Source organism: Pseudophryne corroboree, chromosome 9 (assembly GCF_028390025.1).
Source record: "Pseudophryne corroboree isolate aPseCor3 chromosome 9, aPseCor3.hap2, whole genome shotgun sequence".
Classification (NCBI taxonomy): domain Eukaryota; kingdom Metazoa; phylum Chordata; class Amphibia; order Anura; family Myobatrachidae; genus Pseudophryne; species Pseudophryne corroboree.
Window position 1 is genome coordinate 303,216,239 of NC_086452.1, and position 21,720 is coordinate 303,237,958.

Sequence of the window (21,720 nt, forward strand, 5' to 3'; positions counted from 1 at the left end):
CGTTCTGTTGATGCATTCCATTTTCAAACTTATTCATTTATGTACCAGTAGTTAGAAGTAGAAAAGTTCTAACAGCAACCACAAAGCTCATCTACAGCCACACCACACTGGATATACCCAATCTCATCTGATCTTTGAAATTAAGCAGTGTTGGGCCTGGTTAGTACTTGCATGGGAGACCACCTGGGAATGCAAGGTGCTGTAGGTATTTTTATACTGCCAACACCGTTCTGTTGATGCATTCCATATTCAAACTTATTCATTTATGTACCAGTAGTTAGAAGTAGAAAAGTTCTAACAGAAACCACAAAGCTTATCTGCAGCCACACTACACTGGATATGCCCAATCTCATCTGTTCTAGGAAGATAAGCAATGTTGGGCCTGGTTAGTACTTGGATGGGAGACCACCTGGGAATACAAGGTGCTGTAGGTAATTTTATACTGCCAACACCGTTCTGTTGATGCATTCCATTTTCAAACTTATTCATTTATGTACCAGTAGTTAGAAGTAGGAAAGATCTAACAGAAACAACAAAGCTCCTCTACAGCCACACAAAACTGGATACGCCCAATCTCATCTGATCTTGGAAACTAAGCAGTATTGGGCCTGGTTAGTACTTGGATGGGAGACCACCTGGGAATACAAAGTGCTGTAGGTGTTTTTATACTGCCAACACCGTTCTGTTGATGCATACCATTTTCAAACTTATTCATTTATGTACCAGTAGTTAGAAGTAGAAAAGTTCTAACAGCAACCACAAAGCTAATCTACAGCCACACCACGCTGGATATACCCAATCTCATCTGATCTTTGAAGCTAAGCAGTGTTGGGTCTGTTTAGTACTTGGATGGGAGACCACCTGGGAGTACAAGGTGCTGTAGGTATTTTTATACTGCCAACACCGTTCTGTTGATGCATTCCATTTTCAAACTTATTCATTTATGTATCAGTAGTTAGAAGTAGAAAAGTTCTAACAGAAACCAAAAAGCTCATCTACAGCCACACCACACTGGATACACACAATCTCATCTGATCTTGGAAGCTAAGCAGTGTTGGGCCTGGTTAGTACTTGAATGGGAGACCACCTGGGAGTACAAGGTGCTGTAGGTATTTTTATACTGCCAACACCGTTCTGTTGATGCATTCCATTTTCAAACTCTTTCATAAATTTACCAGTAGTTAGAAGTAGAAAAGTTCTAACAGAAACCACAAAGCTCATCTACAGCCACACCACACTGGATATGCCCAATCTCAACTGATCTTGGAAGCCAAGCAGTGTTGGGCCTGGTTAGTACTTGGATGGTATACCACCTGGGAGTACAAGGTGCTGTATGTAATTTTATACTGCCAACACCGTTCTGTTGATGCATTCCATTTTCAAACTTATTCATTTATGTACCAGTAGTTAGAAGTAGAAAAGTTCTAACAGCAACCACAAAGCTAATCTGCAGCCACACCACGCTGGATATACCCAATCTCATCTGATCTTTGAAGCTAAGCAGTGTTCGGTCTGTTTAGTACTTGGATGGGAGACCACCTGGGAGTACAAGGTGCTGTAGGTATTTTTATACTGCCAACACCGTTCTGTTGATGCATTCCATTTTTCAAATTTATTCATTTATGTACCAGTAGTTAGAAGTAGAAAAGTTCTAACAGAAACAACAAAGCTCGTCTACAGCCACACCACACTGGATACGCACAATCTCATCTGATCTTGGAAGCTAAGCAGTGTTGGGCCTGGTTAGTACTTGAATGGGAGACCACCTGGGAGTACAATGTGCTGTAGGTATTTTTATACTGCCAACACCGTTCTGTTGATGCATTGCATTTTCAAACTCTTTCATAAATTTACCAGTAGTTAGAAGTAGAAAAGTTCTAACAGAAACCACAAAGCTCATCTACAGCCACACCACACTGGATACACCCAATCTCATCTGATCTTGGAAGCCAAGCAGTGTTGGGCCTAGTTAGTACTTGGATGGTATACCACCTGGGAGTACAAGGTGCTGTAGGTATTTTTATACTGCCAACACCGTTCTGTTGATGCATTCCATTTTCAAACTTATTCATTTATTTACCAGTAGTTAGAAGTAGAAAAGTTCTAACCGAAACCACAATGCTCATCTACAGCCACACACCACGTTGGATACGACCAATCTGATCTGACCTTGGAAACTAAGCAGTGTTTGGCCTGATTAGTACTTGGATGGGAGACCACCTTGGAATACAAGGTGCTGTAGGTATTTTTATACTGCCAACACCGTTCTGTTGATGCATTCCATATTCAAACTTATTCATTTATGTACCAGTAGTTAGAAGTAGAAAAGTTCTAACAGAAACCACAAAGCTTATCTGCAGCCACACTACACTGGATATGCCCAATCTCATCTGTTCTAGGAAGATAAGCAATGTTGGGCCTGGTTAGTACTTGGATGGGAGACCACCTGGGAATACAAGGTGCTGTAGGTAATTTTATACTGCCAACACCGTTCTGTTGATGCATTCCATTTTCAAACTTATTCATTTATGTACCAGTAGTTAGAAGTAGTAAAGATCTAACAGAAACAACAAAGCACCTCTACAGCCACACAAAACTGGATACGCCCAATCTCATCTGATCTTGGAAACTAAGCAGTATTGGGCCTGGTTAGTACTTGGATGGGAGACCACCTGGGAATACAAAGTGCTGTAGGTGTTTTTATACTGCCAACACCGTTCTGTTGATGCATACCATTTTCAAACTTATTCATTTATGTACCAGTAGTTAGAAGTAGAAAAGTTCTAACAGCAACCACAAAGCTAATCTACAGCCACACCACGCTGGATATACCCAATCTCATCTGATCTTTGAAGCTAAGCAGTGTTGGGTCTGTTTAGTACTTGGATGGGAGACCACCTGGGAGTACAAGGTGCTGTAGGTATTTTTATACTGCCAACACCGTTCTGTTGATGCATTCCATTTTCAAACTTATTCATTTATGTATCAGTAGTTAGAAGTAGAAAAGTTCTAACAGAAACCAAAAAGCTCATCTACAGCCACACCACACTGGATACACACAATCTCATCTGATCTTGGAAGCTAAGCAGTGTTGGGCCTGGTTAGTACTTGAATGGGAGACCACCTGGGAGTACAAGGTGCTGTAGGTTTTTTTATACTGCCAACACCGTTCTGTTGATGCATTCCATTTTCAAACTCTTTCATAAATTTACCAGTAGTTAGAAGTAGAAAAGTTCTAACAGAAACCACAAAGCTCATCTACAGCCACACCACACTGGATATGCCCAATCTCAACTGATCTTGGAAGCCAAGCAGTGTTGGGCCTGGTTAGTACTTGGATGGTATACCACCTGGGAGTACAAGGTGCTGTATGTAATTTTATACTGCCAACACCGTTCTGTTGATGCATTCCATTTTCAAACTTATTCATTTATGTACCAGTAGTTAGAAGTAGAAAAATTCTAACAGCAACCACAAAGCTAATCTGCAGCCACACCACGCTGGATATACCCAATCTCATCTGATCTTTGAAGCTAAGCAGTGTTCGGTCTGTTTAGTACTTGGATGGGAGACCACCTGGGAGTACAAGGTGCTGTAGGTATTTTTATACTGCCAACACCGTTCTGTTGATGCATTCCATTTTCAAATTTATTCATTTATGTACCAGTAGTTAGAAGTAGAAAAGTTCTAACAGAAACAACAAAGCTCGTCTACAGCCACACCACACTGGATACGCACAATCTCATCTGATCTTGGAAGCTAAGCAGTGTTGGGCCTGGTTAGTACTTGAATGAGAGACCACCTGGGAGTACAATGTGCTGTAGGTATTTTTATACTGCCAACACCGTTCTGTTGATGCATTCCATTTTCAAACTCTTTCATAAATTTACCAGTAGTTAGAAGTAGAAAAGTTCTAACAGAAACCACAAAGCTCATCTACAGCCACACCACGCTGGATATACCCAATCTCATCTGATCTTTGAAATTAAGCAGTGTTGGGCCTGGTTAGTACTTGGATGATAGACCACCTGTGAGTACAAGGTGCTGTAGGTATTTTTATACTGCCAACACCGTTCTGTTGATGCATTCCATTTTCAAACTTATTCATTTAGGTACCAGTAGTTAGAAGTAGAAAAGTTCTAACAGAAACCACAAAGCTCATCTACAGCCACACCACACTGGATACACCCAATCTCATCTGATCTTGGAAGCCAAGCAGTGTTGGGCCTAGTTAGTACTTGGATGGTATACCACCTGGGAGTACAAGGTGCTGTAGGTATTTTTATACTGCCAACACCGTTCTGTTGATGCATTCCATTTTCAAACTTATTCATTTATTTACCAGTAGTTAGAAGTAGAAAAGTTCTAACAGAAACCACAATGCTCATCTACAGCCACACCACGTTGGATACGACCAATCTGATCTGACCTTGGAAGCTAAGCAGTGTTTGGCCTGATTAGTACTTGGATGGGAGACCACCTTGGAATACAAGGTGCTGTAGGTATTTTTATACTGCCAACACCGTTCTGTTGATGCATTCTATTTTCAAACTTATTCATTTATGTACCAGTAGTTAGAAGTAGGAAAGATCTAACAGAAACCAGAAAGTTCATCTACAGCCACACAACACTGGATACGCCCAATCTCACCTGATCTTATAAACTAAGCAGTATTGGGCCTGGTTAGTACTTGGATGGGAGACCACCTGGGAATACAAAGTGCTGTAGGTGTTTTTATACTGCCAACACCGTTCTGTTGATGCATACCATTTTCAAACTTATTCATTTATGTACCAGTAGTTAGAAGTAGAAAAGTTCTAACAGCAACCACAAAGCTAATCTACAGCCACGCCACGCTGGATATACCTAATCTCATCTGATCTTTGAAGATAAGCAGTGTTGGGTCTGTTTAGTACTTGGATGGGAGACCACCTGGGAGTACAAGGTGCTGTAGGTATTTTTATACTGCCAACATCGTTCTGTTGATGCATTCCATTTTCAAACTTATTCATTTATGTACCAGTAGTTAGAAGTAGAAAAGTTCTAACAGAAACCAAAAAGCTCATCTACAGCCGCACCACACTTTATACACACAATCTCATCTGATCTTGGAAGCTAAGCAGTGTTGGGCCTGGTTAGTACTTGAATGGGAGACCACCTGGGAGTACAATGTGCTGTAGGTATTTTTATACTGCCAACACCGTTCTGTTGATGCATTCCATTTTCAAACTCTTTCATAAATTTACCAGTAGTTAGAAGTAGAAAAGTTCTAACAGCAACCACAAAGCTCATCTACAGCCACACCACGCTGGATATACTCAATTTGATCTGATCTTTGAAGCTAAGCAGTGTTGGGCCTGGTTAGTACTTAGATGGGAGACCACCTGGGAGTATAAGGTGCTGTAGGTATTTTTATACTGCCAACACCGTTCTGTTGATGCATTCCATTTTCAAACTTATTCATTTATTTACCAGTAGTTAGAAGTAGAAAAGTTCTAACATAAACCTCAATGCTCATCTACAGCCACACCACGTTGGATACGACCAATCTGATCTGACCTCGGAAGCTAAGCAGTGTTTGGCCTGATTAGTACTTGGATGGGAGACCACCTTGGAATACAAGGTGCTGTAGGTATTTTTATACTGCCAACACCGTTCTGTTGATGCATTCTATTTTCAAACTTATTCATTTATGTACCAGTAGTTAGAAGTAGGAAAGATCTAACAGAAACCAGAAAGTTCATCTACAGCCACACAACACTGGATACGCCCAATCTCATCTGATCTTGGAAACTAAGCAGTATTGGGCCTGGTTAGTACTTGGATGGGAGACCACCTGGGAATGCAAGGTGCTGTAGGTATTTTTATACTGCCAACATCGTTCTGTTGATGTATTCTATTTTCAAACTTATTCATTAATGTACCAGTAGTTAGAAGAAGAAAAGTTCTAACAGAAACCACAAAGCTCATCTACAGCCACACCACACTGTATACGCCCAATATCATATCTCATCTGAACTTGGAAGCTAAGTAGTGTTGGGCCTGGTTAGTACTTGTGTGGGTGACCACCTGGGAATACAAGGTGCTGTAGGTATTTTTATACTGCCAACACCGTTCTGTTGATGCATTCCATTTTCAAACTTATTCATTTATGTACCAGTAGTTAGAAGTAGAAAAGTTCTAACAGAAACCTCAAAGCTCATCTACAGCCACACCACGCTGGATACGCCCAAATTCATCTGATCTTGCAAGCTAAGCAGTGTTGGGTCTGGTTAGTACTTGGATGGGAGACCACCTGGGAATGCAAGGTGCTGTAGGTATTTTTATACTGCCAACACAGTTCTGTTGATGCATTCCATTTTCAAACTTATTCATTTATGTACCAGTAGTTAGAAGTAGAAAAGTTCTAACAGAAACCACAAAGCTCATGTACAGCCTCACCACACTGGATACACCCAATCTCATCTGATCTTGGAAGCTAAGCAGTGTTGGGCCTGGTTAGTACTTAGATGGGAAACCACCTGGGAGTACAAGGTGATGTAGGTATATTCATACTGCCAACACTGTTCTGTTGATGCATTCCATTTTCAAACTTATTCATTTATGTACCAGTAGTTAGAAGTAGAAAAGTTCTACCAGAAACCACAAAGCTCATCTACAGCCACACCACACTGTATATGCCCAATCTCATCTGATCTTGGAAACTAAGTAGTGTTGGGCCTGTTTAATGCTTGGGTGGGAGACCACCTGGAAATACAAGGTGCTGTAGGTATTTTTATACTGCCAACACCGTTCTGTTGATGCATTCCATTTTCAAACATTCATTTATGTACCAGTAGTTAGAAGTAGAAAAGATCTAACAGAAGCCACAAAGCTCATCTACACCCACACCACGCTGGATATGCCCAAACTCATCTGAACTTGGAAGCTAAGCAGTGTTGGGCCTGGTTAGTACTTGTTAGGGAGACCACCGGTGAATACAAGGTGCTGTAGGTATTTTTATACTGCCAACACCGTTCTGTTGATGCATTCCATTTTCAAACTTATTCATTTATGTACCAGTAGTTTAGAAGTAGAAAAGATCTAACAGAAGCCACAAAGCTCATCTACACCCACACTACGCTGGATATGCCCAAACTCATCTGAACTTGGAAGCTAAGCAGTGTTGGGCCTGGTTAGTACTTGTTAGGGAGACCACCTGGGAGTACAAGGTGCTGTAGGTATTTTTATACTGCCAACACCGTTCTGTTGATGCATTCCATTTTCAAACGTATTCATTTATGTACCAGTAGTTAGAAGTAGAAAAGTTCTAACAGAAACCAAAAAGCTCATCTACAGCCGCACCATACTTTATACACACAATCTCATCTGATCTTGGAAGCTAAGCAGTGTTGGGCCTGGTTAGTACTTCAATGGGAGACCACCTGGGAGTACAATGTGCTGTAGGTATTTTTATACTGCCAACACCGTTCTGTTGATGCATTCCATTTTCAAACTCTTTCATAAATTTACCAGTAGTTAGAAGTAGAAAAGTTCTAACAGCAACCACAAAGCTCATCTACAGCCACACCACGCTGGATATACTCAATCTGATCTGATCTTTGACGCTAAGCAGTGTTGGGCCTGGTTAGTACTTAGATGGGAGACCACCTGGGAGTACAAGGTGCTGTAGGTATTTTTATACTGCCAACACCGTTCTGTTGATGAATTCCATTTTCAAACTTATTCATTTATTTACCAGTAGTTAGAAGTAGAAAAGTTCTAACAGAAACCACAATGCTCATCTACAGCAACACTACACTGGATACGCCCAATCTCATCTGATCTTGGAAACTAAGCAGAATTGGGCCTGGTTAGTACTTGGATGGGAGACCACCTGGGAATGCAAGGTACTGTAGGTATTTTCATACTGCCAACATCGTTCTGTTGATCTATTCTATTTTCAAACTTATTCATTTATGTACCAGTAGTTAGAAGAAGAAAAGTTCTAACAGAAACCACAAAGCTCATCTACAGCCACACCACACTGTATACGCCCAATATCATATCTCATCTGAACTTGGAAGCTAAGTAGTGTTGGGCCTAGTTAGTACTTGTGTGGGAGACCACCTGGGAATACAAGGTGCTGTAGGTATTTTTATACTGCCAACACCGTTCTGTTGATGCATTCCATTTTCAAATGTATTCATTTATGTACCAGTAGTTAGAAGTAGAAAAGTTCTAACAGAAACCTCAAAGCTCATCTACAGCCACACCACGCTGGATACGCCCAAATTCATCTGATCTTGCAAGCTAAGCAGTGTTGGGTCTGGTTAGTACTTGGATGGGAGACCACCTGGGAATGCAAGGTGCTGTAGGTATTTTTATACTGCCAACACCGTTCTATTGATGCATTCTATTTTCAAACTTATTCATTTATTTACCAGTAGTTAGAAGTAGGAAAGATCTAACAGAAACCGCAAAGCTCATGTACAGCCTCACCACACTGGATACACCCAATCTCATCTGATCTTGGAAGCTAAGTAGTGTTGGGCCTGGTTAGTACTTAGATGGGAGAACACCTGGGAGTACAAGGTGATGTAGGTATATTCATACTGCCAACACCGTTCTGTTGATGCATTCCATTTTCAAACTTATTCATTTATGTACCAGTAGTTAGAAGTAGAAAAGTTTTACCAGAAACCACAAAGCTCATCTACAGCCACACCACACTGTATATGCCCAATCTCATCTGATCTTGGAAACTAAGTAGTGTTGGGCCTGTTTAATGCTTGGGTGGGAGACCACCTGGAAATACAAGGTGCTGTAGGTATTTTTATACTGCCAACACCGTTCTGTTGATGCATTCCATTTTCAAACTTATTCATTTATGTACCAGTAGTTAGAAGTAGAAAAGATCTAACAGAAGCCACAAAGCTCATCTACACCCACACCACGCTGGATATGCCCAAACACATCTGAACTTGGAAGCTAAGCAGTGTTGGGCCTGGTTAGTACTTGTTAGGGAGACCACCGGTGAATACAAGGTGCTGTAGGTATTTTTATACTGCCAACACCGTTCTGTTGATGCATTCCATTTTCAAACTTATTCATTTATGTACCAGTAGTTAGAAGTAGAAAAGATCTAACAGAAGCCACAAAGCTCATCTACACCCACACCAAGCTGGATATGCCCAAACTCATCTGAACTTGGAAGCTAAGCAGTATTGGGCCTGGTTAGAACTTGTATGGGAGACCACCTGGGAATACAAAGTGCTGTAGATATTTTTATACTGCCAACACCGTTCTGTTGATGCATACCTTTTTCAAACGTATTCATTAATGTACCAGTAGTTAGAAGTAGAAAAGTTCTACCAGAAACCACAAAGCTCATCTACAGCCACACCACATTGGATACACCCAATCTCATCTGATCTTGGAAATTAAGCAGTGTTGGGCCTGGTTAGTACTTGCATGGGAGACCACCTGGGAATACAAGGTGCTGTAGGTATTTTTATACTGCCAACACCGTTCTGTTGATGCATTCCATATTCAAACTTATTCATTTATGTACCAGTAGTTAGAAGTAGGAAAGATCTAACAGAAACCACAAAGCTCCTCTACAGGCACACCACACTGGATACACCCAATCTCATCTGATCTTGGAAACTAAGCAGTATTGGGCCTGGTTAGAACTTGTATGGGAGACCACCTGGGAATACAAAGTGCTGTAGATATTTTTATACTGCCAACACCGTTCTGTTGATGCATACCTTTTTCAAACGTATTCATTAATGTACCAGTAGTTAGAAGTAGAAAAGTTCTACCAGAAACCACAAAGCTCATCTACAGCCACACCACACTGTATACGCCCAATCTCATCTGATCTTGGAAGCTAAGCAGTGTTGGGCCTGGTTAGTACTTGAATGGGAGACCACCTGGGAGTACAAGGTGATGTAGGTATTTTCATACTGCCAACACTGTTCTGTTGATGCATTCCATTTTCAATCTTATTCATTTATGTACCAGTAGTTAGAAGTAGAAAAGTTCTACCAGAAACCACAAAGCTCATCTACAGCCACACCACACTGTATACGCCCAATCTCATCTGATCTTGGAAACTAAGTTTTGTTGGGCCTGTTTAGTTCTTGGGTGGGAGACCACCTGGAAATACAAGGTGCTGTAGGTATTTTTATACTGCCAACACCGTTCTGTTGATGCATTCCATTTTCAAACGTATTCATTTATGTACCAGTAGTTAGAAGTAGGAAAGATCTAACAGAAACCACAATGCTCGCCTAAAGCCACACCACGCTGGATACGCCCAAACTCATCTGATCTTGGAAGCTAAGCAGTGTTGGGTTTGGTTAGTACTTGGATGGGAGACCACCTTGAAATACAAGGTGCTGTAGGTATTTTTTTACTGCCAACACCGTTCTGTTAATGCATTCCATTTTCAAACTCTTTCATTTATTTACTAGTAGTTAGAAGTAGAAAAGTTCTAACAGAAACAGCAAAGATCATCTACAGCCACAACACACTGGATACACACAATCTCATCTGAACTTGGAAGCTAAGCAGTGTTGGGCCTGGTTAGTAATTGGATGGGAGACCACCTGGGATTACAGGGTGCTGTAGGTATTTTTATACTGCCAACACCGTTCTGTTGATGCATTCCAATTTCAAACTTATTCATTTATGTACCAGTAGTTAGAAGTAGGAAAGATCTAACAGAAATCACAAAGCTCCTCTACAGCCACACAACACTGGATACGCCCAATCTCATCTGATCTTGGAAAATAAGCAGTATTGGGCCTGGTTAGTACTTGGATGGGAGACCACCTGGGAATACAAAGTGCTGTAGGTGTTTTTATACTGCCAACACCGTTCTGTTGATGCATACCATTTTCAAACTTATTCATTTATGTACCAGTAGTTAGAAGTAGAAAAGTTCTAATAGCAACCACAAAGCTTATCTACAGCCACACCACACTGTATACACCCAATCTCATTTGATCTTTGAAGCTAAGCAGTGTTGGGCCTGGTTAGGACTTGAATGGGAGACCACCAGGGAGTACAAGGTGCTGTAGGTATTTTTATAGTTCCAACTCTGTTCTGTTGATGCATTCCATTTTCAAACTCTTTCATTAATTTACCAGTAGTTAGAAGTAGAAAAGTTCTAACAGAAACAACAAAGCTCATCTACAGCCACACCACGCTGGATATACCCAATCTCATCCGATCTTTGAAATTAAGCAGTGTTGGGCCTGGTTAGTACTTGGATGGGAGACCACCTGGGAGTACAAGGTGCTGTAGGTATTTTTATACTGCCAACACCGTTCTGTTGATGCATTCCATTTTCAAACTTATTCATTTATGTACCAGTAGTTAGAAGTAGAAAAGTTCTAACAGAAACCACAAAGCTTATCTGCAGCCACACCACGCTGGATATGCCCAATCTCATCTGTTCTAGAAAGCTAAGCAGTATTGGGCCTGGTTAGTACTTGGATGGGAGACCACCTGGGAATACGAGGTGCTGTAGGTATTTTTATATTGCCAACACTGTTCTGTTGATGCATACCATTTCCAAACTTATTCATTTATGTACCAGTAGTTAGAAGTAGAAAAGTTCTAACAGAAACCACAAAGCTCATCTACAGCCACACCACACTGGATATGCCCAATCTTATCTGATCTTGGAAGCTAAGAAGTGTTGGGCATGGTTTGTACTTGTATGGGAGACCACCTGGGAATGCAAGGTGATGTAGGTATTTTTATACTGCCAACATCGTTCTGTTGATGTATTCTATTATCAAACTTTTTCGTTTATTTACAAGTAGTTAGAAGTAGAAAAGTTCTAACAGAAACCGCAAAGCAAATCTACTGCCACACCACACTGTGTACGCCCAATCTCATCTGATCTTGGAAGCTAAGCAGTGTTGGGCCTATTTAGTACTTGGATGGGAGACCACCTGGGAATATGAGGTGCTGTAGGTATTTTTATACTGCCAACACAGTTCTGTTGATGCATTCCATTTTCAAACTTATTCATTTATGTACCAGTACTTAGAAGAAGAAAAGTTCTAACAGAAACCACATAGCTCATCTACAGCCACACCACACTGGATACGCCCAATCTCATATCTCATCTGAACTTGGAAGCTAAGTAGTGTTGGGCCTTGTTAGTACTTGGGTGGGAGACCACCTGGGAATACAAGGTGCTCTAGGTAATTTTATACTGCCAACACCGTTCTGTTGATGCATTCCATTTTCAAACTTATTCATTTATGTACCAGTAGTTAGAAGTAGGAAAGATCTAACAAAAACCACAAAGCTCATCGACAGCCACACCACACTGGATACGCCCAATCTCATCTGATCTTGGATGCTAAGTAGTGTTTGGCCTGGTTAGTACTTGGATGGGGGACCACCTGGGAATAGAATGTGCTGTAGGTATTTTTATACCAACACCGTTCTGTTGATGCATTCCATTTTCAAACTTATTCATTTAAGTACCAGTAGTTAGAAGTAGAAAAGTTCTAACAGAAACCACATAGCTCATCTACAGCCACACCACACTGGATACGCCCAATCTCATATCTCATCTGAACTTGGAAGCTAAGTAGTGTTGGGCCTGGTTAGTACTTGGGTGGGAGATCACCTGGGAATACAAGGTGCTGTAGGTATTTTTATACTGCCAACACCGTTCTGTTGATGCATTCCATTTTCAAACTTATTCATTTATGTACCAGTAGTTAGAAGTAGGAAAGATCTAACAGAAACCACAAAGCTCATCTACAGCCACACCACACTGGATACGCCCAATCTCATCTGATCTTGGAAATTAAACAGTATTGGGCCTGTTTAGTACTTGGATGGGAGACCACCTGGGAATACAAGGTGCTGTAGGTATTTTTATACTGCCAACACCGTTCTGTTGATGCATTCCATTTTCAAACTTATTCATTTATTTACCAGTAGTTAGAAGTAGAAAAGTTCTACCAGAAACCACAAAGCTCATCTACAGCCACACCACACTGTATACGCCCAATCTCATCTGATCTTGGAAACTAAGTTTTGTTGGGCCTGTTTAGTTCTTGGGTGGGAGACCACCTGGAAATACAAGGTGCTGTAGGTATTTTTATACTGCCAACACCGTTCTGTTGATGCATTCCATTTTCAAACGTATTCATTTATGTACCAGTAGTTAGAAGTAGGAAAGATCTAACAGAAACCACAATGCTCGCCTAAAGCCACACCACGCTGGATACGCCCAAACTCATCTGATCTTGGAAGCTAAGCAGTGTTGGGTTTGGTTAGTACTTGGATGGGAGACCACCTTGAAATACAAGGTGCTGTAGGTATTTTTTTACTGCCAACACCGTTCTGTTAATGCATTCCATTTTCAAACTCTTTCATTTATTTACTAGTAGTTAGAAGTAGAAAAGTTCTAACAGAAACAGCAAAGATCATCTACAGCCACAACACACTGGATACACACAATCTCATCTGAACTTGGAAGCTAAGCAGTGTTGGGCCTGGTTAGTAATTGGATGGGAGACCACCTGGGATTACAGGGTGCTGTAGGTATTTTTATACTGCCAACACCGTTCTGTTGATGCATTCCAATTTCAAACTTATTCATTTATGTACCAGTAGTTAGAAGTAGGAAAGATCTAACAGAAATCACAAAGCTCCTCTACAGCCACACAACACTGGATACGCCCAATCTCATCTGATCTTGGAAAATAAGCAGTATTGGGCCTGGTTAGTACTTGGATGGGAGACCACCTGGGAATACAAAGTGCTGTAGGTGTTTTTATACTGCAAACACCGTTCTGTTGATGCATTCCATTTCCAAACTTATTCATTTATGTACCAGTAGTTAGAAGTAGAAAAGTTCTAACAGCAACCACAAAGCTCATCTACAGCCACACCACGCTGGATATACCCAATCTCATCTGATCTTTGAAATTAAGCAGTGTTGGGCCTGGTTAGTACTTGCATGGGAGACCACCGGTGAATACAAGGTGCTGTAGGTATTTTTATACTGCCAACACCGTTCTGTTGATGCATTCCATATTCAAACTTATTCATTTATGTACCAGTAGTTAGAAGTAGAAAAGTTCTAACAGAAACCACAAAGCTTATTTGCAGCCACACTACACTGGATATGCCCAATCTCCTCTCATCTTGGAAGCTAAGCAGTGTTGGTCATGGTTTGTATTTGTATGGGAGACCACCTGGGAATGCAAGGTGCTGTAGGTATTTTTATACTGCCAACATCGTTCTGTTGATGTATTCTATTATCAAACTTTTTCATTTATTTACCAGTAGTTAGAAGTAGGAAAGATCTAACAGAAACCACAAAGCTCATCTACAGGCACACAACACTGGATGCACCCAATCTCATCTGATCTTGGAAACTAAGCAGTATTGGGCCTGGTTAGTACTTGGATGGGAGACCACCTGGGAATACAAAGTGATGTAGGTGTTTTTATACTGCAAACACCGTTCTGTTGATGCATACCATTTTCAAACTTATTCATTTATGTACCAGTAGTTAGAAGTAGAAAAGTTCTAACAGCAACCACAAAGCTAATCTACAGCCACACCACGCTGGATATACCCAATCTCATCTGATCTTTGAAGCTAAGCAGTGTTGGGCCTGTTTAGTACTTGGATGGGAGACCACCTGGGAGTACAAAGTGATGTAGGTATTTTCATACTGCCAACACCGTTCTGTTGATGCATTCCATTTTCAAACTTATTCATTTATGTACCAGTAGTTAGAAGTAGAAAAGTTCTAACAGAAACCACAAAGCTCATCTACAGCCACACCACACTGGATACGCCCAATCTCATCTGATCTTGGAAGTTAAGCAGTGTTGGGCCTGGTTAGTACTTGTTAGGGAGACCACCGGTGAATACAAGGTGCTGTAGGTATTTTTATACTGCCAACACCGTTCTGTTGATGCATTTCATTTTCAAACTTATTCATTTATGTACCAGTAGTTAGAAGTAGGAAAGATCTAACAGAAGCCACAAAGCTCATCTACACCCACACCACGCTGGATATGCCCAAACTCATCTGAACTTGGAAGCTAAGCAGTGTTGGGCCTGGTTAGTGCTTGTTAGGGAGACCACCGGTGAATACAAGGTGCTGTAGGTATTTTTATACTGCCAACACCGTTCTGTTGATGCATTCCATTTTCAAACTTATTCATTTATGTACCAGTAGTTAGAAGTAGAAAAGTTCTAACAGCAACCACAAAGCTCATCTACAGCCACACCACACTGGATATACCCAATCTCATCTGATCTTTGAAATTAAGCAGTGTTGGGCCTGGTTAGTACTTGCATGGGAGACCACCTGGGAATACAAGGTGCTGTAGGTATTTTTATACTGCCAACACCGTTCTGTTGATGCATTCCATATTCAAACTTATTCATTTATGTACCAGTAGTTAGAAGTAGAAAAGTTCTAACAGAAACCACAAAGCTTATCTGCAGCCACACTACACTGGATATGCCCAATCTCATCTGTTCTAGGAAGATAAGCAATGTTGGGCCTGGTTAGTACTTGGATGGGAGACCACCTGGGAATACAAGGTGCTGTAGGTAATTTTATACTGCCAACACCGTTCTGTTGATGCATTCCATTTTCAAACTTATTCATTTATGTACCAGTAGTTAGAAGTAGGAAAGATCTAACAGAAACAACAAAGCTCCTCTACAGCCACACAAAACTGGATACGCCCAATCTCATCTGATCTTGGAAACTAAGCAGTATTGGGCCTGGTTAGTACTTGGATGGGAGACCACCTGGGAATACAAAGTGCTGTAGGTGTTTTTATACTGCCAACACCGTTCTGTTGATGCATACCATTTTCAAACTTATTCATTCATGTACCAGTCGTTAGAAGTAGAAAAGTTCTAACAGCAACCACAAAGCTAATCTACAGCCACACCACGCTGGATATACCCAATCTCATCTGATCTTTGAAGCTAAGCAGTGTTGGGTCTGTTTAGAACTTGGATGGGAGACCACCTGGGAGTACAAGGTGCTGTAGGTATTTTTATACTGCCAACACCGTTCTGTTGATGCATTCCATTTTCAAACTTATTCATTTATGTATCAGTAGTTAGAAGTAGAAAAGTTCTAACAGAAACCAAAAAGCTCATCTACAGCCACACCACATTGGATACACACAATCTCATCTGATCTTGGAAGCTAAGCAGTGTTGGGCCTGGTTAGTACTTGAATGGGAGACCACATGGGAGTACAAGGTGCTGTAGGTATTTTTATACTGCCAACACCGTTCTGTTGATGCATTCCATTTTCAAACTCTTTCATAAATTTACCAGTAGTTAGAAGTAGAAAAGTTCTAACAGAAACCACAAAGCTCATCTACAGCCACACCACACTGGATATGCCCAATCTCAACTGATCTTGGAAGCCAAGCAGTGTTGGGCCTGGTTAGTACTTGGATGGTATACCACCTGGGAGTACAAGGTGCTGTATGTAATTTTATACTGCCAACACCGTTCTGTTGATGCATTCCATTTTCAAACTTATTCATTTATGTACCAGTAGTTAGAAGTAGAAAAGTTCTAACAGCAACCACAAAGCTAATCTGCAGCCACACCACGCTGGATATACCCAATCTCATCTGATCTTTGAAGCTAAGCAGTGTTCGGTCTGTTTAGTACTTGGATGGGAGACCACCTGGGAGTACAAGGTGCTGTAGGTATTTTTATACTGCCAACATCGTTCTGTTGATGCATTCTATTTTCAAATTTATTCATTTATGTACCAGTAGTTAGAAGTAGAAAAGTTCTAACAGAAACCACAAAGCTCATCTACAGCCACACCACGCTGGATATACCCAATCTCATCTGATCTTTGAAATTAAGCAGTGTTGGGCCTGGTTAGTACTTGGATGATAGACCACCTGTGAGTACAAGGTGCTGTAGGTATTTTTATACTGCCAACACCGTTCTGTTGATGCATTCCATTTTCAAACTTATTCATTTAGGTACCAGTAGTTAGAAGTAGAAAAGTTCTAACAGAAACCACAAAGCTCATCTACAGCCACACCACACTGGATACACCCAATCTCATCTGATCTTGGAAGCCAAGCAGTGTTGGGCCTAGTTAGTACTTGGATGGTATACCACCTGGGAGTACAAGGTGCTGTAGGTATTTTTATACTGCCAACACCGTTCTGTTGATGCATTCCATTTTCAAACTTATTCATTTATGTACCAGTAGTTAGAAGTAGAAAAGTTCTAACAGAAACCCCAAAGCTCATCTATAGCCACACCACACTGGATACACGCAATCTCATCTGATCTTGGAAGCTAAGCAGTGTTGGGCCTGGTTAGTACTTGGATGGGAGACCACCTGGGAATACAGGGTGCTGTAGGTATTTTTATACTGCCAACACCGTTCTGCTGATGCATTCTATTTTCAAACTTATTCATTTATGTACCAGTAGTTAGAAGTAGGAAAGATCTAACAGAAACCAGAAAGATCATCTACAGCCACACAACACTGGATACGCCCAATCTCATCTGATCATGGAAACTAAGCAGTATTGGGCCTGGTTAGTACTTGGATGGGAGACCACCTGGGAATACAAGGTGCTGTAGGTGTTTTCATACTGCCAACACCATTTTGTTGATGCATTCCATTTTCAAACTTATTCATTTATGTACCAGTAGTTAGAAGTAGGAAAGATCTAACAGAAACCACAAAGCTCATCTACAGCCACACCACACTGGATATGCCCAATCTCCTCTGATCTTGGAAGCTAAGCAGTGTTGGTCATGGTTTGTACTTGTATGGGAGACCACCTGGGAATGCAAGGTGCTGTAGGTATTTTTATACTGCCAACATCGTTCTGTTGATGTATTCTATTATCAAACTTTTTCATTTATTTACCAGTAGTTAGAAGTAGGAAAGATCTAACAGAAACCACAAAGCTCATCTACAGCCACACAACACTGGATGCACCCAATCTCATCTGATCTTGGAAACTAAGCAGTATTGGGCCTGGTTAGTACTTGGATGGGAGACCACCTGTTAATACAAAGTGCTGTAGGTGTTTTTATACTGCAAACACCGTTCTGTTGATGCATACCATTTTCAAACTTATTCATTTATGTACCAGTAGTTAGAAGTAGAAAAGTTCTAACAGCAACCACAAAGCTAATCTACAGTCACACCACGTTGGATATACCCAATCTCATCTGATCTTTGAAGCTAAGCAGTGATGGGCCTGTTTAGTACTTGGATGGGAGACCACCTGGGAGTACAAGGTGATGTAGGTATTTTCATACTGCCAACACCGTTCTGTTGATGCATTCCATTTTCAAACTTATTCATTTATGTACCAGTAGTTAGAAGTAGAAAAGTTCTAACAGAAACCACAAAGCTCATCTACAGCCACACCACACTGGATACGCCCAATCTCATCTGATCTTGGAAGCTAAGCAGTGTTGGGCCTGGTTAGTACTTGTTAGGGAGACCACCGGTGAATACAAGGTGCTGTAGGTATTTTTATACTGCCAACACCGTTCTGTTGATGCATTCCATTTCCAAACTTATTCATTTATGTACCAGTAGTTAGAAGTAGAAAAGTTCTAACAGCAACCACAAAGCTCATCTACAGCCACACCACGCTGGATATACCCAATCTCATCTGATCTTTGAAATTAAGCAGTGTTGGGCCTGGTTAGTACTTGCATGGGAGACCACCGGTGAATACAAGGTGCTGTAGGTATTTTATACTGCCAACACCGTTCTGTTGATGCATTCCATATTCAAACTTATTCATTTATGTACCAGTAGTTAGAAGTAGAAAAGTTCTAACAGAAACCACAAAACTTATCTGCAGCCACACTACACTGGATATGCCCAATCTCCTCTCATCTTGGAAGCTAAGCAGTGTTGGTCATGGTTTGTATTTGTATGGGAGACCACCTGGGAATGCAAGGTGCTGTAGGTATTTTTATACTGCCAACATCGTTCTGTTGATGTATTCTATTATCAAACTTTTTCATTTATTTACCAGTAGTTAGAAGTAGGAAAGATCTAACAGAAACCACAAAGCTCATCTACAGGCACACAATACTGGATGCACCCAATCTCATCTGATCTTGGAAACTAAGCAGTATTGGGCCTGGTTAGTACTTGGATGGGAGACCACCTGGGAATACAAAGTGATGTAGGTGTTTTTATACTGCAAACACCGTTCTGTTGATGCATACCATTTTCAAACTTATTCATTTATGTACCAGTAGTTAGAAGTAGAAAAGTTCTAACAGCAACCACAAAGCTAATCTACAGCCACACCAAGCTGGATATACCCAATCTCATCTGATCTTTGAAGCTAAGCAGTGTAGGGCCTGTTTAGTACTTGGATGGGAGACCACCTGGGAGTACAAGGTGATGTAGGTATTTTCATACTGCCAACACCGTTCTGTTGATGCATTCCATTTTCAAACTTATTCATTTATGTACCAGTAGTTAGAAGTAGAAAAGTTCTAACAGAAACCACAAAGCTCATCTACAGCCACACCACACTGGATACGCCCAATCTCATCTGATCTTGGAAGCTAAGCAGTGTTTGGCCTGATTAGTACTTGGATGGGAGACCACCTTGGAATACAAAGTGCTGTAGGTATTTTTATACTGCCAACACCGTTCTGTTGATGCATTCTATTTTCAAACTTATTCATTTATGTACCAGTAGTTAGAAGTAGGAAAGATCTAACAGAAACCAGAAAGTTCATCTACAGCCACACAACACTGGATACGCCCAATCTCATCTGATCTTATAAACTAAGCAGTATTGGGCCTGGTTAGTACTTGGATGGGAGACCACCTGGGAATACAAAGTGCTGTAGGTGTTTTTATACTGCCAACACCGTTCTGTTGATGCATACCATTTTTAAACTTATTCATTTATGTACCAGTAGTTAGAAGTAGAAAAGTTCTAACAGCAACCACAAAGCTAATCTACAGCCACGCCACGCTGGATATACCTAATCTCATCTGATCTTTGAAGCTAAGCAGTGTTGGGTCTGTTTAGTACTTGGATGGGAGACAACCTGGGAGTACAAGGTGCTGTAGGTATTTTTATACTGCCAACACCGTTCTGTTGATGCATTCCATTTTCAAACTTATTCATTTATGTACCAGTAGTTAGAAGTAGAAAAGTTCTAACAGAAACCAAAAAGCTCATCTACAGCCGCACCACACTTTATACACACAATCTCATCTGATCTTGGAAGCTAAGCAGTGTTGGGCCTGGTTAGTACTTGAATTTGAGACCACCTGGGAGTACAATGTGCTGTAGGTATTTTTATACTGCCAACACCGTTCTGTTGATGCATTCCATTTTCAAACTCTTTCATAAATTTACCAGTAGTTAGAAGTAGAAAAGTTCTAAAAGCAACCACAAAGCTCATCTACAGCCACACCACGCTGGATATACTCAATCTGATCTGATCTTTGAAGCTATGCAGTGTTGGGCCTGGTTAGTACTTAGATGGGAGACCACCTGGGAGTACAAGGTGCTGTAGGTATTTTTATACTGCCAACACCGTTCTGTTGATGCATTCCATTTTCAAACTTATTCATTTATTTACCAGTAGTTAGAAGTAGAAAAGTTCTAACAGAAACCACAAAGCTCATCTACAGCCACACCACGTTGGATACGACCAATCTGATCTGACCTCGGAAGCTAAGCAGTGTTTGGCCTGATTAGTACTTGGATGGGAGACCACCTTGGAATACAAGGTGCTGTAGGTATTTTTATACTGCCAACACCGTTCTGTTGATGCATTCTATTTTCAAACTTATTCATTTATGTACCAGTAGTTAGAAGTAGGAAAGATCTAACAGAAACCAGAAAGTTCATCTACAGCCACACAACACTGGATACGCCCAATCTCATCTGATCTTATAAACTAAGCAGTATTGGGCCTGGTTAGTACTTGGATGGGAGACCACCTGGGAATACAAAGTGCTGTAGGTGTTTTTATACTGCCAACACCGTTCTGTTGATGCATACCATTTTCAAACTTATTCATTTATGTACCAGTAGTTAGAAGTAGAAAAGTTCTAACAGCAACCACAAAGCTAATCAACAGCCACGCCACGCTGGATATACCTAATCTCATCTGATTTTTGAAGCTAAGCAGTGTTGGGTCTGTTTAGTACTTGGATGGGAGATCACCTGGGAGTACAATGTGCTGTAGGTATTTTTATACTGCCAACACCGTTCTGTTGATGCATTCCATTTTCAAACTTATTCATTTATGTACCAGTAGTTAGAAGTAGAAAAGTTCTAACAGAAACCAAAAAGCTCATCTACAGCCACACCACACTTTATACACACAATCTCATCTGATCTTGGAAGCTAAGCAGTGTTGGGCCTGGTTAGTACTTGAATGGGAGACCACCTGGGAGTACAATGTGCTGTAGGTATTTTTATACTGCCAACACCGTTCTGTTGATGCATTCCATTTTCAAACTCTTTCATAAATTTACCAGTAGTTAGAAGTAGAAAAGTTCTAACAGCAACCACAAAGCTCATCTACAGCCACACCACGCTGGATATACTCAATCTGATCTGATCTTTGAAGCTAAGCAGTGTTGGGCCTGGTTAGTACTTGGATGGGAGACCACCTGGGAGTACAAGGTGCTGTAGGTATTTTTATACTGCCAAC

General features: G+C 40.9%; 10 non-coding genes and 83 pseudogenes across 10 annotated transcripts; all 93 read left to right on the top strand.

Annotated features, from left to right (window-relative positions):
• The first annotated feature begins 89 nt into the window (after nt 1–89).
• LOC134959136 (5S ribosomal RNA) lies at nt 90–208 on the top strand. Its single transcript, XR_010187212.1, has one exon. It is a non-coding gene; the product is annotated as a 5S ribosomal RNA (ribosomal RNA).
• A 107-nt stretch (nt 209–315) lies between these two features.
• On the top strand, nt 316–434 carry LOC134962901 (5S ribosomal RNA; annotated as a pseudogene).
• A 107-nt stretch (nt 435–541) lies between these two features.
• LOC134963808 (5S ribosomal RNA) lies at nt 542–660 on the top strand (annotated as a pseudogene).
• A 107-nt stretch (nt 661–767) lies between these two features.
• On the top strand, nt 768–886 carry LOC134960565 (5S ribosomal RNA; annotated as a pseudogene).
• A 107-nt stretch (nt 887–993) lies between these two features.
• LOC134962876 (5S ribosomal RNA) lies at nt 994–1,112 on the top strand. The gene has a single exon (XR_010188071.1). It is a non-coding gene; the product is annotated as a 5S ribosomal RNA (ribosomal RNA).
• Nucleotides 1,113–1,219: 107 nt separating this feature from the next.
• Nucleotides 1,220–1,338, top strand: LOC134962443 (5S ribosomal RNA; annotated as a pseudogene).
• Nucleotides 1,339–1,445: 107 nt separating this feature from the next.
• LOC134963171 (5S ribosomal RNA) lies at nt 1,446–1,564 on the top strand (annotated as a pseudogene).
• Nucleotides 1,565–1,672: 108 nt separating this feature from the next.
• LOC134961066 (5S ribosomal RNA) lies at nt 1,673–1,791 on the top strand (annotated as a pseudogene).
• A 107-nt stretch (nt 1,792–1,898) lies between these two features.
• LOC134959098 (5S ribosomal RNA) lies at nt 1,899–2,017 on the top strand. The gene has a single exon (XR_010187174.1). It is a non-coding gene; the product is annotated as a 5S ribosomal RNA (ribosomal RNA).
• A 107-nt stretch (nt 2,018–2,124) lies between these two features.
• LOC134965006 (5S ribosomal RNA) lies at nt 2,125–2,245 on the top strand (annotated as a pseudogene).
• A 107-nt stretch (nt 2,246–2,352) lies between these two features.
• Nucleotides 2,353–2,471, top strand: LOC134962902 (5S ribosomal RNA; annotated as a pseudogene).
• Nucleotides 2,472–2,578: 107 nt separating this feature from the next.
• LOC134963809 (5S ribosomal RNA) lies at nt 2,579–2,697 on the top strand (annotated as a pseudogene).
• Nucleotides 2,698–2,804: 107 nt separating this feature from the next.
• LOC134960567 (5S ribosomal RNA) lies at nt 2,805–2,923 on the top strand (annotated as a pseudogene).
• A 107-nt stretch (nt 2,924–3,030) lies between these two features.
• LOC134961941 (5S ribosomal RNA) lies at nt 3,031–3,149 on the top strand. Its single transcript, XR_010187983.1, has one exon. It is a non-coding gene; the product is annotated as a 5S ribosomal RNA (ribosomal RNA).
• A 107-nt stretch (nt 3,150–3,256) lies between these two features.
• LOC134962444 (5S ribosomal RNA) lies at nt 3,257–3,375 on the top strand (annotated as a pseudogene).
• Nucleotides 3,376–3,482: 107 nt separating this feature from the next.
• Nucleotides 3,483–3,601, top strand: LOC134963174 (5S ribosomal RNA; annotated as a pseudogene).
• A 107-nt stretch (nt 3,602–3,708) lies between these two features.
• On the top strand, nt 3,709–3,827 carry LOC134962760 (5S ribosomal RNA; annotated as a pseudogene).
• Nucleotides 3,828–3,934: 107 nt separating this feature from the next.
• LOC134962015 (5S ribosomal RNA) lies at nt 3,935–4,053 on the top strand (annotated as a pseudogene).
• Nucleotides 4,054–4,160: 107 nt separating this feature from the next.
• On the top strand, nt 4,161–4,279 carry LOC134959099 (5S ribosomal RNA). Its single transcript, XR_010187175.1, has one exon. It is a non-coding gene; the product is annotated as a 5S ribosomal RNA (ribosomal RNA).
• A 107-nt stretch (nt 4,280–4,386) lies between these two features.
• On the top strand, nt 4,387–4,505 carry LOC134963793 (5S ribosomal RNA; annotated as a pseudogene).
• A 333-nt stretch (nt 4,506–4,838) lies between these two features.
• LOC134961245 (5S ribosomal RNA) lies at nt 4,839–4,957 on the top strand (annotated as a pseudogene).
• A 107-nt stretch (nt 4,958–5,064) lies between these two features.
• On the top strand, nt 5,065–5,183 carry LOC134961989 (5S ribosomal RNA; annotated as a pseudogene).
• Nucleotides 5,184–5,290: 107 nt separating this feature from the next.
• Nucleotides 5,291–5,409, top strand: LOC134963323 (5S ribosomal RNA; annotated as a pseudogene).
• Nucleotides 5,410–5,516: 107 nt separating this feature from the next.
• On the top strand, nt 5,517–5,635 carry LOC134964481 (5S ribosomal RNA; annotated as a pseudogene).
• A 107-nt stretch (nt 5,636–5,742) lies between these two features.
• On the top strand, nt 5,743–5,861 carry LOC134961637 (5S ribosomal RNA; annotated as a pseudogene).
• Nucleotides 5,862–5,968: 107 nt separating this feature from the next.
• On the top strand, nt 5,969–6,094 carry LOC134962430 (5S ribosomal RNA; annotated as a pseudogene).
• Nucleotides 6,095–6,201: 107 nt separating this feature from the next.
• Nucleotides 6,202–6,320, top strand: LOC134962277 (5S ribosomal RNA; annotated as a pseudogene).
• A 107-nt stretch (nt 6,321–6,427) lies between these two features.
• Nucleotides 6,428–6,546, top strand: LOC134961145 (5S ribosomal RNA; annotated as a pseudogene).
• A 107-nt stretch (nt 6,547–6,653) lies between these two features.
• On the top strand, nt 6,654–6,772 carry LOC134962819 (5S ribosomal RNA; annotated as a pseudogene).
• Nucleotides 6,773–6,877: 105 nt separating this feature from the next.
• On the top strand, nt 6,878–6,996 carry LOC134963882 (5S ribosomal RNA; annotated as a pseudogene).
• A 108-nt stretch (nt 6,997–7,104) lies between these two features.
• LOC134963551 (5S ribosomal RNA) lies at nt 7,105–7,223 on the top strand (annotated as a pseudogene).
• A 107-nt stretch (nt 7,224–7,330) lies between these two features.
• Nucleotides 7,331–7,449, top strand: LOC134963108 (5S ribosomal RNA; annotated as a pseudogene).
• Nucleotides 7,450–7,556: 107 nt separating this feature from the next.
• Nucleotides 7,557–7,675, top strand: LOC134962794 (5S ribosomal RNA; annotated as a pseudogene).
• A 107-nt stretch (nt 7,676–7,782) lies between these two features.
• LOC134963253 (5S ribosomal RNA) lies at nt 7,783–7,901 on the top strand (annotated as a pseudogene).
• A 107-nt stretch (nt 7,902–8,008) lies between these two features.
• On the top strand, nt 8,009–8,134 carry LOC134962733 (5S ribosomal RNA; annotated as a pseudogene).
• A 107-nt stretch (nt 8,135–8,241) lies between these two features.
• Nucleotides 8,242–8,360, top strand: LOC134962278 (5S ribosomal RNA; annotated as a pseudogene).
• Nucleotides 8,361–8,467: 107 nt separating this feature from the next.
• Nucleotides 8,468–8,586, top strand: LOC134963346 (5S ribosomal RNA; annotated as a pseudogene).
• Nucleotides 8,587–8,693: 107 nt separating this feature from the next.
• LOC134962820 (5S ribosomal RNA) lies at nt 8,694–8,812 on the top strand (annotated as a pseudogene).
• Nucleotides 8,813–8,919: 107 nt separating this feature from the next.
• On the top strand, nt 8,920–9,038 carry LOC134964148 (5S ribosomal RNA; annotated as a pseudogene).
• A 107-nt stretch (nt 9,039–9,145) lies between these two features.
• Nucleotides 9,146–9,264, top strand: LOC134964801 (5S ribosomal RNA; annotated as a pseudogene).
• Nucleotides 9,265–9,371: 107 nt separating this feature from the next.
• On the top strand, nt 9,372–9,490 carry LOC134962667 (5S ribosomal RNA). The gene has a single exon (XR_010188052.1). It is a non-coding gene; the product is annotated as a 5S ribosomal RNA (ribosomal RNA).
• A 107-nt stretch (nt 9,491–9,597) lies between these two features.
• On the top strand, nt 9,598–9,716 carry LOC134964712 (5S ribosomal RNA; annotated as a pseudogene).
• Nucleotides 9,717–9,823: 107 nt separating this feature from the next.
• On the top strand, nt 9,824–9,942 carry LOC134959711 (5S ribosomal RNA; annotated as a pseudogene).
• Nucleotides 9,943–10,049: 107 nt separating this feature from the next.
• Nucleotides 10,050–10,168, top strand: LOC134964250 (5S ribosomal RNA; annotated as a pseudogene).
• A 107-nt stretch (nt 10,169–10,275) lies between these two features.
• On the top strand, nt 10,276–10,394 carry LOC134963534 (5S ribosomal RNA; annotated as a pseudogene).
• Nucleotides 10,395–10,501: 107 nt separating this feature from the next.
• LOC134962355 (5S ribosomal RNA) lies at nt 10,502–10,620 on the top strand (annotated as a pseudogene).
• Nucleotides 10,621–10,727: 107 nt separating this feature from the next.
• LOC134963993 (5S ribosomal RNA) lies at nt 10,728–10,846 on the top strand (annotated as a pseudogene).
• Nucleotides 10,847–10,953: 107 nt separating this feature from the next.
• Nucleotides 10,954–11,072, top strand: LOC134961858 (5S ribosomal RNA; annotated as a pseudogene).
• Nucleotides 11,073–11,179: 107 nt separating this feature from the next.
• LOC134962470 (5S ribosomal RNA) lies at nt 11,180–11,298 on the top strand. Its single transcript, XR_010188032.1, has one exon. It is a non-coding gene; the product is annotated as a 5S ribosomal RNA (ribosomal RNA).
• Nucleotides 11,299–11,405: 107 nt separating this feature from the next.
• LOC134963097 (5S ribosomal RNA) lies at nt 11,406–11,524 on the top strand (annotated as a pseudogene).
• A 107-nt stretch (nt 11,525–11,631) lies between these two features.
• Nucleotides 11,632–11,750, top strand: LOC134964497 (5S ribosomal RNA; annotated as a pseudogene).
• Nucleotides 11,751–11,857: 107 nt separating this feature from the next.
• LOC134959567 (5S ribosomal RNA) lies at nt 11,858–11,976 on the top strand (annotated as a pseudogene).
• A 107-nt stretch (nt 11,977–12,083) lies between these two features.
• Nucleotides 12,084–12,209, top strand: LOC134961093 (5S ribosomal RNA; annotated as a pseudogene).
• A 107-nt stretch (nt 12,210–12,316) lies between these two features.
• LOC134964036 (5S ribosomal RNA) lies at nt 12,317–12,435 on the top strand (annotated as a pseudogene).
• Nucleotides 12,436–12,539: 104 nt separating this feature from the next.
• On the top strand, nt 12,540–12,665 carry LOC134961138 (5S ribosomal RNA; annotated as a pseudogene).
• A 107-nt stretch (nt 12,666–12,772) lies between these two features.
• Nucleotides 12,773–12,891, top strand: LOC134959858 (5S ribosomal RNA; annotated as a pseudogene).
• Nucleotides 12,892–12,998: 107 nt separating this feature from the next.
• LOC134964251 (5S ribosomal RNA) lies at nt 12,999–13,117 on the top strand (annotated as a pseudogene).
• A 107-nt stretch (nt 13,118–13,224) lies between these two features.
• Nucleotides 13,225–13,343, top strand: LOC134963535 (5S ribosomal RNA; annotated as a pseudogene).
• A 107-nt stretch (nt 13,344–13,450) lies between these two features.
• On the top strand, nt 13,451–13,569 carry LOC134962356 (5S ribosomal RNA; annotated as a pseudogene).
• Nucleotides 13,570–13,676: 107 nt separating this feature from the next.
• On the top strand, nt 13,677–13,795 carry LOC134963994 (5S ribosomal RNA; annotated as a pseudogene).
• A 107-nt stretch (nt 13,796–13,902) lies between these two features.
• LOC134960780 (5S ribosomal RNA) lies at nt 13,903–14,021 on the top strand (annotated as a pseudogene).
• A 333-nt stretch (nt 14,022–14,354) lies between these two features.
• LOC134964461 (5S ribosomal RNA) lies at nt 14,355–14,473 on the top strand (annotated as a pseudogene).
• A 107-nt stretch (nt 14,474–14,580) lies between these two features.
• On the top strand, nt 14,581–14,699 carry LOC134962361 (5S ribosomal RNA; annotated as a pseudogene).
• Nucleotides 14,700–14,806: 107 nt separating this feature from the next.
• LOC134960334 (5S ribosomal RNA) lies at nt 14,807–14,925 on the top strand (annotated as a pseudogene).
• A 107-nt stretch (nt 14,926–15,032) lies between these two features.
• Nucleotides 15,033–15,151, top strand: LOC134964787 (5S ribosomal RNA; annotated as a pseudogene).
• A 107-nt stretch (nt 15,152–15,258) lies between these two features.
• Nucleotides 15,259–15,377, top strand: LOC134963259 (5S ribosomal RNA). The gene has a single exon (XR_010188107.1). It is a non-coding gene; the product is annotated as a 5S ribosomal RNA (ribosomal RNA).
• A 107-nt stretch (nt 15,378–15,484) lies between these two features.
• On the top strand, nt 15,485–15,603 carry LOC134962903 (5S ribosomal RNA; annotated as a pseudogene).
• Nucleotides 15,604–15,710: 107 nt separating this feature from the next.
• On the top strand, nt 15,711–15,829 carry LOC134963810 (5S ribosomal RNA; annotated as a pseudogene).
• Nucleotides 15,830–15,936: 107 nt separating this feature from the next.
• LOC134962244 (5S ribosomal RNA) lies at nt 15,937–16,055 on the top strand (annotated as a pseudogene).
• A 107-nt stretch (nt 16,056–16,162) lies between these two features.
• Nucleotides 16,163–16,281, top strand: LOC134959647 (5S ribosomal RNA; annotated as a pseudogene).
• Nucleotides 16,282–16,388: 107 nt separating this feature from the next.
• Nucleotides 16,389–16,507, top strand: LOC134962447 (5S ribosomal RNA; annotated as a pseudogene).
• Nucleotides 16,508–16,614: 107 nt separating this feature from the next.
• Nucleotides 16,615–16,733, top strand: LOC134963175 (5S ribosomal RNA; annotated as a pseudogene).
• Nucleotides 16,734–16,840: 107 nt separating this feature from the next.
• Nucleotides 16,841–16,959, top strand: LOC134962017 (5S ribosomal RNA; annotated as a pseudogene).
• Nucleotides 16,960–17,066: 107 nt separating this feature from the next.
• LOC134959100 (5S ribosomal RNA) lies at nt 17,067–17,185 on the top strand. The gene has a single exon (XR_010187177.1). It is a non-coding gene; the product is annotated as a 5S ribosomal RNA (ribosomal RNA).
• A 107-nt stretch (nt 17,186–17,292) lies between these two features.
• Nucleotides 17,293–17,411, top strand: LOC134960858 (5S ribosomal RNA). The gene has a single exon (XR_010187822.1). It is a non-coding gene; the product is annotated as a 5S ribosomal RNA (ribosomal RNA).
• Nucleotides 17,412–17,518: 107 nt separating this feature from the next.
• On the top strand, nt 17,519–17,637 carry LOC134963264 (5S ribosomal RNA; annotated as a pseudogene).
• Nucleotides 17,638–17,744: 107 nt separating this feature from the next.
• On the top strand, nt 17,745–17,863 carry LOC134962638 (5S ribosomal RNA; annotated as a pseudogene).
• Nucleotides 17,864–17,970: 107 nt separating this feature from the next.
• On the top strand, nt 17,971–18,089 carry LOC134964268 (5S ribosomal RNA; annotated as a pseudogene).
• Nucleotides 18,090–18,196: 107 nt separating this feature from the next.
• On the top strand, nt 18,197–18,315 carry LOC134962365 (5S ribosomal RNA; annotated as a pseudogene).
• A 107-nt stretch (nt 18,316–18,422) lies between these two features.
• On the top strand, nt 18,423–18,541 carry LOC134960697 (5S ribosomal RNA; annotated as a pseudogene).
• A 107-nt stretch (nt 18,542–18,648) lies between these two features.
• On the top strand, nt 18,649–18,767 carry LOC134960781 (5S ribosomal RNA; annotated as a pseudogene).
• A 332-nt stretch (nt 18,768–19,099) lies between these two features.
• On the top strand, nt 19,100–19,218 carry LOC134963565 (5S ribosomal RNA; annotated as a pseudogene).
• A 107-nt stretch (nt 19,219–19,325) lies between these two features.
• LOC134962406 (5S ribosomal RNA) lies at nt 19,326–19,444 on the top strand (annotated as a pseudogene).
• A 107-nt stretch (nt 19,445–19,551) lies between these two features.
• LOC134960951 (5S ribosomal RNA) lies at nt 19,552–19,670 on the top strand (annotated as a pseudogene).
• Nucleotides 19,671–19,777: 107 nt separating this feature from the next.
• On the top strand, nt 19,778–19,896 carry LOC134964907 (5S ribosomal RNA; annotated as a pseudogene).
• A 107-nt stretch (nt 19,897–20,003) lies between these two features.
• Nucleotides 20,004–20,122, top strand: LOC134963181 (5S ribosomal RNA; annotated as a pseudogene).
• Nucleotides 20,123–20,229: 107 nt separating this feature from the next.
• On the top strand, nt 20,230–20,348 carry LOC134964934 (5S ribosomal RNA; annotated as a pseudogene).
• Nucleotides 20,349–20,455: 107 nt separating this feature from the next.
• Nucleotides 20,456–20,574, top strand: LOC134963423 (5S ribosomal RNA; annotated as a pseudogene).
• A 107-nt stretch (nt 20,575–20,681) lies between these two features.
• Nucleotides 20,682–20,800, top strand: LOC134964482 (5S ribosomal RNA; annotated as a pseudogene).
• Nucleotides 20,801–20,907: 107 nt separating this feature from the next.
• On the top strand, nt 20,908–21,026 carry LOC134964908 (5S ribosomal RNA; annotated as a pseudogene).
• Nucleotides 21,027–21,133: 107 nt separating this feature from the next.
• On the top strand, nt 21,134–21,252 carry LOC134964619 (5S ribosomal RNA; annotated as a pseudogene).
• A 107-nt stretch (nt 21,253–21,359) lies between these two features.
• On the top strand, nt 21,360–21,478 carry LOC134961001 (5S ribosomal RNA; annotated as a pseudogene).
• Nucleotides 21,479–21,585: 107 nt separating this feature from the next.
• Nucleotides 21,586–21,704, top strand: LOC134961474 (5S ribosomal RNA; annotated as a pseudogene).
• The last annotated feature ends 16 nt before the right edge of the window (nt 21,705–21,720 follow it).